Genomic DNA, 9806 nt, shown 5'->3' with positions numbered 1-9806 from the left:
ACGGTAGCGCGGCGCTGTGTGTACATTATTATTGTGACACACTTGAATTGAATTGAATTGCCATCACCATAGCAAACAAGGAGGGGCTCAGAGCCGATCCTTGATGCAGACCCACGTCCATCTTAAACTCTTCTGTCACACCTACAGCACATCTCATCACTGTCTTACAGCTCTCATACATGCCCTGCACCACTCCAACTTCTACTTCTCTGCCAATCCAAATTTCATACAATACCACAGCTCCTCTCTCGGCACCCTGTCATATGCTTTCTCTAAATCTACAAAGCCACAATGAAACTCTTTATTACCTTCTCTGTACTTCTCCACCAGCATCCTCAAAGCAAATACTGTATCTGCTGTACTCTTTCTAGGCATAAAACCATATTGCTGCATACAAATACTTACATGCCCATAACCTAGCTTCCACTACTCTTTCCCAAACCTTCATTGTATGGCACATCAGCTTTATTCCTCTGTAGTTGCCATGGCACTGCACATCCCCCTTGTTCATTGCATGCAAACACATCTAGACACGCTAAAAGGACATTTTGAGAGAGATACTCTTGCAAATAAGTTGTTTTTGAAGAAAAAATATTTCAGATGTGAAATGAAGGAAGGAGAAAATATAACTGATAATTTGAAATGAATGAAAGAATTAACTGATCAGCTGAGCGCGATAAGTGCTGTGATTGAAGAGGAGGATCAGATTGGAACATTGCTGGGGAGTTTGCCATCAGGCTGTGCTACAATTATAACTGCACTGAAAACTAAGTTGGACAATTTAATGCTGCAGTTTGTTCAGCAAGCATTAATAAATGAAGAACAAAAGTGAGTGTCTGCTGATGGTAACTATGTCGGCGCTGTGTCTAGTGGTACTGCGATTAGTAGTGTGTCGGCGATGTCAACGTAAGTTCGCGGTGATACACAGTCCAATTCCAAAACAGTAAGAACTGAAAGATCCAACTTGTGAAGATGTTACAAGTGTGGAAAAGAGGGACATATCAAGCGTGACTGTCCAAATAAGAAAGGCAAAACATTTAAAACCCACAAGGCCAAAAACGTAACATGTGAACATTCAGAAGACACTCATCTGAGAGTGCTTTTATTGTTAAAGAGGCAAAGCAGGATAACTTGATGAAACAGATCGATTGGTTAGTCGACTCTGGAGCCTCAAAGCACATGGCATGTCATTAAGAAATCCTCCAGAACTATCAGCAATTTCCAAAACCACAGTCTGTAAAACTTGGTGATGGCAGAGTGGTTGATGCCATTGGACTTGGTAATGTTAAACTAAGAATGACATTCGAAAAGGGTGGTGTCAAAAAGGTAAATATGCTAGATGTGTTGTATGTTCCCAAATTATCAGGGAATCTCTTTTCGGTGGGAGCTGCTGTCAGTCAAGGAAATACAGTGCAGTTCAAGAAGTCTTGCTATTACATTCGTAGTAAAAACGGAAATCTCCAAGGAATGGGAACAAAAAGATCTGATGGACTGTATCAGCTGGATGTTGAGGAGAGTCTGCCAAACTGTCACTTTGTGTCAAATGCTTTAGCAGCAGCCAGCTTGTGACATCAGCGACGAGGTCATACCACCGAATTATAGGAACTTAAACTACACTCTAAAAAATGATCCTGCGGCCTTGTAAATTTCACAGTTATAAAAAAGTTATGTTACCTTAATAAAATCTCTAAAAGTCACATACATGATTGTTTGAGTTAGACAAATCAAAATAAATGCCTAAAAAAACAATTATTCATTTTGTCTTAAATTTACACTATAATTTAAGTTTACTTCACTAGTAAAAATCAGTATTTGACTAACTGAATTATATTTTTAACATGCACTTAATATTTTTTTATACATTTCAATCAAAATATCTGTTAATGGAGTAATTGTACTGATTAGTTTCAAAAACTACAATTATAAATTATTCCAACTCAATATTCTTTATTTTTAACAACAAAAACTTAAATAATTGAGTAAATTGCCCTGTGCAAGTGCTCATGGGAAGTCTGGTGTAACATCAGAGACAAGAAGGCTGTGAGGATGTGAGAATGGACATGAAGCACCTGGAACATTCTGGAACATTCCTTACAAATCCTGGTGAGTAAACAGCTAACACAAGTTACTGTAATAATGACTCTGTCTGCCTGCACACACAACTTTATAGGGTGTGAGTTACTGTTCTGAATCCTGTCACAGCCGAGCTCCAGAGCTAACGATAGCTAGCAACAGGCCAGTCCTGGGGTTCAGTGTGCTTTAGCTTGTTTGTTCCAACCACCAAACTGCTCAGCTAAAGCGCGTTTAATACAGACACTTAAAATCTGGTGTAAAAGGAGAGATTTAACACCGAGCAGCAGCGCGTGCATGTTCGGGTTTTTTCCGGGTTTCCCGGTGTAAACGGCGGCGGTTGTGCCGCAATATTTGAATTTCTCCCGCCAAATGCAGTGATTTTGCGCAGCCTACCGCCACTGTGGCGAGGATATAAAACTAGCATGTGTACCGGTCCACCTCACACACTGAACCGCGAGTCTGCTCGGTCACTCCGACACTTTAAGGAAGAAACTCAGAACAAATCCGGTTTAAACAGCAGAAATGCGGTGCAGTGTCCGGACTCTGGTACTGTTTTATACGTTACTGTATATGAGTATTTTTAACATGATTAAACACTAAGCAAGCAGCAGCAGCAGATATTATAAAATAAAAGTGCTAAGTACTGTACTAATAATTAAAGCTATGAAATATAAAGATTTAGTGAAAATACAACATTTCTCTCAGAATTAGAATTGGGAGAAAGTAATAAGAAATTAAAATATTGAAGTGAAACATTATGTATGTTCTGATATGTAAGTAAGAGAACCTAAAACTGATTGATTTTGTGTGTGTGTATTTGTGTGAAACATGTTATATATTTTCTATATCTCTTTCACAGCACCAACACCACTAATGAAGAGAAGTTGAATGGAGATAAAACAGGAGGTAAATGTCAACTTTTTTTAAATGTTACAGAAGTATGAAATGTTTAACCATTGAATCAAAGATAGAAATAGACTATTAGTCCAAAAAGTATGTATTTGAACAGAAGTACTATTTTACCAGTCTGGTAGACTTTATATTAACAGTCACACTTGTACTTACTTGTATACTATTGTTCCTTTTTCAGGTGCCAGCATTATGGGATGGCGGTGTAAGCTCTGCACATTTGTCGTATCATCAAAAGGAATTTCGATCATTATCGAGTGAAGCATGGTACTGTTGGTCATGGATATTTAGTGTCCTGTGTTCATTTAGACTGTCATTGCTTCTTTAAGACCTGAGAAGGTCTGCACACACATTTGTATGGATCCCACAGTTTGCAGGAAACTGAAGTGTGAAGGTGTGCAATCTTTCAGATGTAAAATGTGACTCATTAGATTCTAATACAAAAGTCTACTTTCCATGTGTTAACTGTATAATACTTGTGGCAGGAGTATTGTTTCTGAAACTGTTTACTAATAACATAAATTCAGCTCTTTGTTTATGATCTTGTTACATGTCATTTGCAAAGTAAACCAGGTTGAGTTTAGATTTCATGTCTTGTCAAATTTGCCAAATAAATGTTTAATTAAAATAAAAATGTGTGCATTGTTTCTTTCATTCAGTTAAATATTTAGTAAATGTAGCACATTTGTTTATTAAATAATAGTATAATTTTCAGTATCTTCTACCTTCCATTTCAATTATATCTACTAATTTTCACTTTTCATTAACTTCTAATTTTCATTACATTTACTCAATTTTGTACATCATTGTACTAAATATAGTTATTCAGGTCTACTTAATTTTTTTACTGACTTGTACTCAATTCATGAAGTATATTTTACATGATTTTTATATTTTTTTATATTTACTCAATATTTTTAAGTGTAAAAATGTTTCACCAAAAAAATTGAGTACAGCACAGTTTTATTTTTTAGAGTGTAGTGGTAAATGGAGTAGACATTGCTATAGAGAAAGAGGTTTCTTTCTGTGGAGCCTGCGTGGAAGGCAAGTTGTCTAGAAAGCCTCACAAATCAGTGGGAAAAATCCGTTCCAAGCGCAAGTTGCAGTTGGTCCATAGTGATGTCTGTGGCCTCATGCAGACAGAATCTATAGGTGGGTCAAAGTATTTTGTGACTTTCATTGATGACTATTCTAGATGTTGCAAAGTATACTTTATGAAACACAAAAGTGAAGTTCTTAGCAAATTCAAGGAATTTGAGAAAGCATTCTGTAGCCACTGCAGCTTATACACAGAACAGACTGCCCACATCTGCTCTGAACCAAGAGACACCTTATCAGAGATGGTGCAACAAAAAGCCAGATGTACTGTAAGTCATATGAAAGTGTTTTGTTGCATAGCTTATGCACATACTTCAGAAGTAGAGGGAAGAAAGCTGGACAAAAAGTCTGTAAAGCTGCGATTCGTGGGATATGCCAACAATGCAAAAGGCTATCGATTGTTTGATAAAGAAAAAAGAAGGATACTAATTCATCGAGATGTGATCTTCAATGAGTCAAATTTTGACTGAAAACACGGAGAGGACACACCTTGTATGGAGAATGAAGTTGTCTTGAAAACTGATGAGCAAACATCTGTCGATATTATTGACAATGAAAGTGCTAAAGAAAGTGTCAGAATCAGAAAACCACCCAAGAGGTATGGATATGATGAGTATGCTGACCTGGTGACTGCTCATTATGATCATTATGCTAGTGTTTGCTGTTACACAGAACCAAGCACTTTGAAGGAGGCAATGATGAGTGCTAATGCAAAAGAATGGCAGGAGGCGGCTAATTTGGAATATGAGTCACTGCTGGAAAATGAGACTTGGGATTTAGTGGAATTACCAAAAGATCAAAAGGCCATAGGGTCGAGATGAGTGTTCAAAGTCAAACATCGGAATGATGGACAAGTGGAGAGATACAATTGCAGACTTGTCGCTGAAGGATATTCACAGAAGTACGGTACTGACTATGATGAGACTTTTTCACCTGTGGTAAGATTTAGCTCAATTCTTACTTTGTTTTCCTTTGCTGTCCAGAATAACTTGCATGTGCATCAGATAGATGTTGTAACTGCTTTCCTAAATGGACATTTGGATGAGGAAATCTACATGGAACAGCCTGAGGGATTCGTCAAAACAGGAGAGGAAAATCTGGTGTGCAAACTGAAGAAGTCAATCTATGGACTAAAACAGTCTTCTCGCTGTTGAAACAAGGTTTTCACAGAGTTCATGAGAGACAATGGTTTTCAACAGAGTGCATCAGATCCATGTGTGTTCGTGAGATCTCAACAGGAGCTGGAGATATTGGCTGTATATGTTGATGATCTGATTTTGATTACAGGGTCAATGGAAAGCATGGAAGAACTTAAACTAGTTTTAGTTCTTAAAAAACGCTACAAGATGAAGGACATTGGAGAGTTGTCCTATATCTTGGGTATCTTGGTAATCCAAGACAAAGAGAAGAACTGTATATACCCTCATCAGAAGCATTATATTGAAGCCATTCTTCAAAAATACGGCATGCATGATGCTAATCCCATTGCAACTCCTGCTGATGCAAATGTAAAGCTGAGAAAGAATGACGGTGTCAGTAAGCCTGTGAACTCAAGTACTAACCAGTCCATGGTAGGTAGTCTGCTGTATGCTGCAATGGCCACACGACCTGACATAGCACAAGCAGTGAGTGTTGTATCAAAGTTTAATGCAAACCCAAATGCTGCACATCTGACCGCAGTGAAGAGGATTCTGAGGTACTTAAAGGGTACGCTAAAACTTGCACTCAAGTATGAGCAGTCAGAGTCTGGAACCTTAATCGGTTTTTCAGACGCTGACTGGGCTGGAGATCAGGACGATCGTCATTCAACAACAGGCAATGTGTTTTTACTGAGTGGACGAGCTGTGAGCTGGCTCAGCAAGAAGCAGTCAGCTGTTGCTTTAGTCAAGCAGCTCAGAAGAGTACCTGGCTTAGGAGACTACTACATGATCTTGGAATGGATGTTACACCTGTGGTGATTTAGGAGGACAATCAAGGAGCAATTGCAATTGCAAAGAATCCTGTTGACCATTCACGAACCAAGCACATTCGTTACCATTACATTGACATTCGTTACCATTACATTCGTGAATGTGTGTTGAATGGACAAACTGCAATACTGTTCTACCGTTGACATGAAGGCAGATATATTGACCAAACCACTGCTAAAACAGAAGTTTGAATATCTTAGAAGTCAGATTGGACTTTATTTCATTTAATTTTGTGTTTAGCCTAATATTTAACAGGCTGGACTGTGTTTAGTGTTCAAGTGTTCAACTGTTCATTTTGAGTATTTAAAAATTTACATGGTAAAAGAACAAAGGAAAAGATTTTGTGTTAGTTCTATTTTTTTTTTTAACAGTAATGTGATTTACTATAATTAGGTTTAATGCTATTGGAAATTAAGCGGGAGTGTTGTAGTACTCTAATTTACCAATAGGTGTCATTGTCGTATTTTTTGTTAGTGTGTTACGACGGTTCTTTGGTTATTATTCCTTCTTCTTCTTCTCTCTGTTGTGTAAAAAAAATCGAACATTTTTTTTTTATAGTCCAATAATAATTATTGGCTTTTTGTCACTTGCTGATGACAAAGCTGCATCTTTGTGAAAAGTGGACATAAGTATCACACTCTGGTGTTTTTTTGAACAATATGAAACAACCGTGGTGGTGTCTGTAAAAGCAAATTTTGAAGAATATCCTGTCCTTCACCTGCAAAATTTTGGCAGGCAGCTCAGGTATATATATATTTTTTTACTGTGCCCACCATGGTAAGTTTCCACCTGAGAAGTTCTGGTCCAAGGTCATAGCTGGTAAAGAAATTGTCACATGAAATACTGTGACCCCGCAGTCCAGTAGTCATATCAAGGACGTTTTCCCTGATTTTTCTCAGAAAAGCCACTTGCATGTTTGCCATGCATAGCTGCTCTTTGCATCATAGGCTGTCCAAATTATTATGCTGTATTTCCCTGGCTTACTAGGCATGTACTGTCCGAAAGGGCGTTTTCGACGGAAAGGGACAAAACGTTCATCTACTGTTACCTCTGCCCCTGGGTTGAACATTAGTTGAAGGAGCTGCACCCACCTTTCCCAGACATCCCTGATGGGAGCAAGCTTGTTTTCTCTAGTTTCTCTGTTGTCAAATCTAAGGACTCTTGATATCATTTGAAATGACTGAAGTGACATTGTTGCCCAGGAAATATTTTTGCCTGTCGACGCATCCCATCAGTGGCCTCATTGCTGGATTTGTAAACACCAGCAAGAAGAAAAACACCAGTATAAGAAGTATAATAGAACAGAGCACAAAGTATAAATGGGTGTGATTCTGAATTTTAAAGTAAAAAAAAAAAAACAGGTGTGCTTCAGGAAACTATAATAATAATAATAATAATAATAATGAGAAGAAGAAATAAATAATCTCCACAAACTCATGCTGTAAAACTTTAAAGGAAAGTTAATTACCTTTATTAGCTGACTGATGTAAATTAATATTTACAAAAATATATATAAAAAAACTCATTAACATATTTAAGTTAAAGTTAAATATAAAACCTTATCATTATTAAAAAGTAGATTTTAAATGTTTGCACTTAATAAATATTTAAGTATTTTCACTTGTAACAAAGTGCTTTTAGGTTCTACTTTAAGTCATCGAATAAAAATAAATATGATGCATGAACAACATTTTATTTCATTATCATATAAGCAAGTACAGTAAAAGCAGATCCGTGGCATATTATAAAATTTTCATGGATACTGTATTTCTCATTACATGCTGGGTAAACACTATATACAGTAAAATGTGGGACATCTCACCAAAATTTTAAGATACAGTTAAAATTACAAAGAGAATTACAATTTATAAAGCTCACAGCAAATTACTATATAAATGTTTTTAAAGCTGTATCTTATGTGTACAAGGAAGTACATTTAATTCTAAACCATCAGATGCTTTAACACATCCTGTTCACCCTTTAATTTTTAATACAGAAATACTTAGGAAATACAAAATCTTATTTACAGCTGTTAGTCAGAAATGTGGGAATGCATTGTACATTTTGTTATTTTTATTTTTTTATTTTAGTTTTTTATTTGTCGCGTAACCTGTGTAATTTAGTCAATGTTTAACCAAATATGCACTTCCTCTTCCACATCCTCAGGGTCCTCTGGAAAACATTAATTCCTGTAACACATCCATATAGTCATTGGAGTTAATGTGTTCTAAACTGAATTATAAGCAAAGAACTCAAAGAAAATATTTGTGAACCTTAATCCTGATCAACATTTACAAATCACACATGTACAAATCCTAGACTAGAATAGCTGAATTCTGGTTAAGGGAAAAAAAGGTGTGTTTTTAAAACTACCAACATCACTAACAAGGAAGTAGGTAAGACCAAAGAGCATGGAACAGTAAACACACAACCGCTGTATGGTTATAAAATGCATTAATAATTAAACCTTATTAAGAGCAATCTAAGACATAAAAGCTCAAATGGAAATACTGCCTCCTGAGGACAGTGAAGGAATCAAAAAAGACCCAAAAGACCCCCATTTCAGAACTGTACAGATTGGATGAGTTTTGTGGTCTGTTGTGCTTTAAGTAGTTTGGAACTTCTTTATAAAAGAAGCTCATAAAATAAGTTCACCAAATACCTCCTAGCAACACTGACAATACAGATAGAACTGTGTGTTGTAAGTCTAAAAGAGTTCTTGTGAATAATGAATGATGCATTTCTGAAGAAAAGTTTAGGTTTTACAGTATATATAATATTATACCACACAATTTTTTTTATATTATTGAACTTAGTTTACACAACATTTAGTTCTAGTCTACTAATTTAACTTGACAAGCGATACTAAAAGAGTGACACTATTTTATAAAACAGCTCTAGAGCATTTACGTTTTTATCACCCCACTTATTTTCAAATAATTTTCAATTTAACACTAGAAGCGCCGAGCAGCGGTCATTTGACCGCAAGGGGGTAAAAAAAAAAATACTTCACACTTGCCCTCTTCCTGATTTCTTATTCTTTTGCATGTTTGTTACACTTAAATGTTTCTGATCATCATACACATTTAACTATTAGTCAAAGATGAGAGGTGGTTGGAGGGTGTTACTCTGAATATAAACAAACAAAATACAGCTTTTTTCCTTAGAGGTAAACAGAAAAGTGAAGTTGTTCAGCTGTTTAGTGTCACTATGTCATAAACAGTGAAACAACGTGGACTCATCGCTGTGCTTGTTGTTCCTGCCGATTAGGCACGTGGTCTGTTGCCTAGCAACACTGAACGAAATCGCTTATTTATTAGCGATAATTTCACGGAAGCGAGTTCAGAACTAGGGTTAGGGTTAGTTCCCATCCCGATGTCAAAGTGCTAGCTCCTGAGACTGAGCCAGAATTAGCCAGTCGTCTAATGTGCGGGGTGAGCTAGACCAAATGGAAGGACCCGATACTGGTAAGCTTCGCCCCCGGAAGCGAACCCCAGGAACTTCCTGTGTTGTGGCAATATTTCCATATTCAGGGAGCCCTGGAACCTTCACATGTGAAAATATGCATCCTTCAGATCGATTGTCACAAACCAATCCCTTGGTTGGATTTGAGAAACAATCAACTTGATATTCAATATCAAGTATATCCCATACTTGGCAGTACAGATGTCGCCATTAAAAACGCACGTTTCGTGAAAAGGGATCCCGCGACTTGCCGCGCCTTTGCGCGACAAGCTGTGAAAATGCCCTTAATTA

General features: G+C 36.9%; 1 long non-coding RNA gene across 1 annotated transcript; it reads left to right on the top strand.

Moving 5' to 3' along the window:
- Nucleotides 1-1936: 1936 nt before the first annotated feature.
- LOC128520005 (uncharacterized) lies at nt 1937-3584 on the top strand. The gene is made up of 3 exons (XR_008357896.1): nt 1937-2103; nt 2933-2979; nt 3164-3584. It is a non-coding gene; the product is annotated as an uncharacterized LOC128520005 (long non-coding RNA).
- Nucleotides 3585-9806: the final 6222 nt, after the last annotated feature.

This window comes from Clarias gariepinus, chromosome 4, assembly GCF_024256425.1.
Source record: "Clarias gariepinus isolate MV-2021 ecotype Netherlands chromosome 4, CGAR_prim_01v2, whole genome shotgun sequence".
Taxonomy (NCBI): domain Eukaryota; kingdom Metazoa; phylum Chordata; class Actinopteri; order Siluriformes; family Clariidae; genus Clarias; species Clarias gariepinus.
The sequence above is the reverse complement of the archived record's forward strand: the minus strand, read 5'-3'. Positions and strand labels throughout refer to the sequence as shown.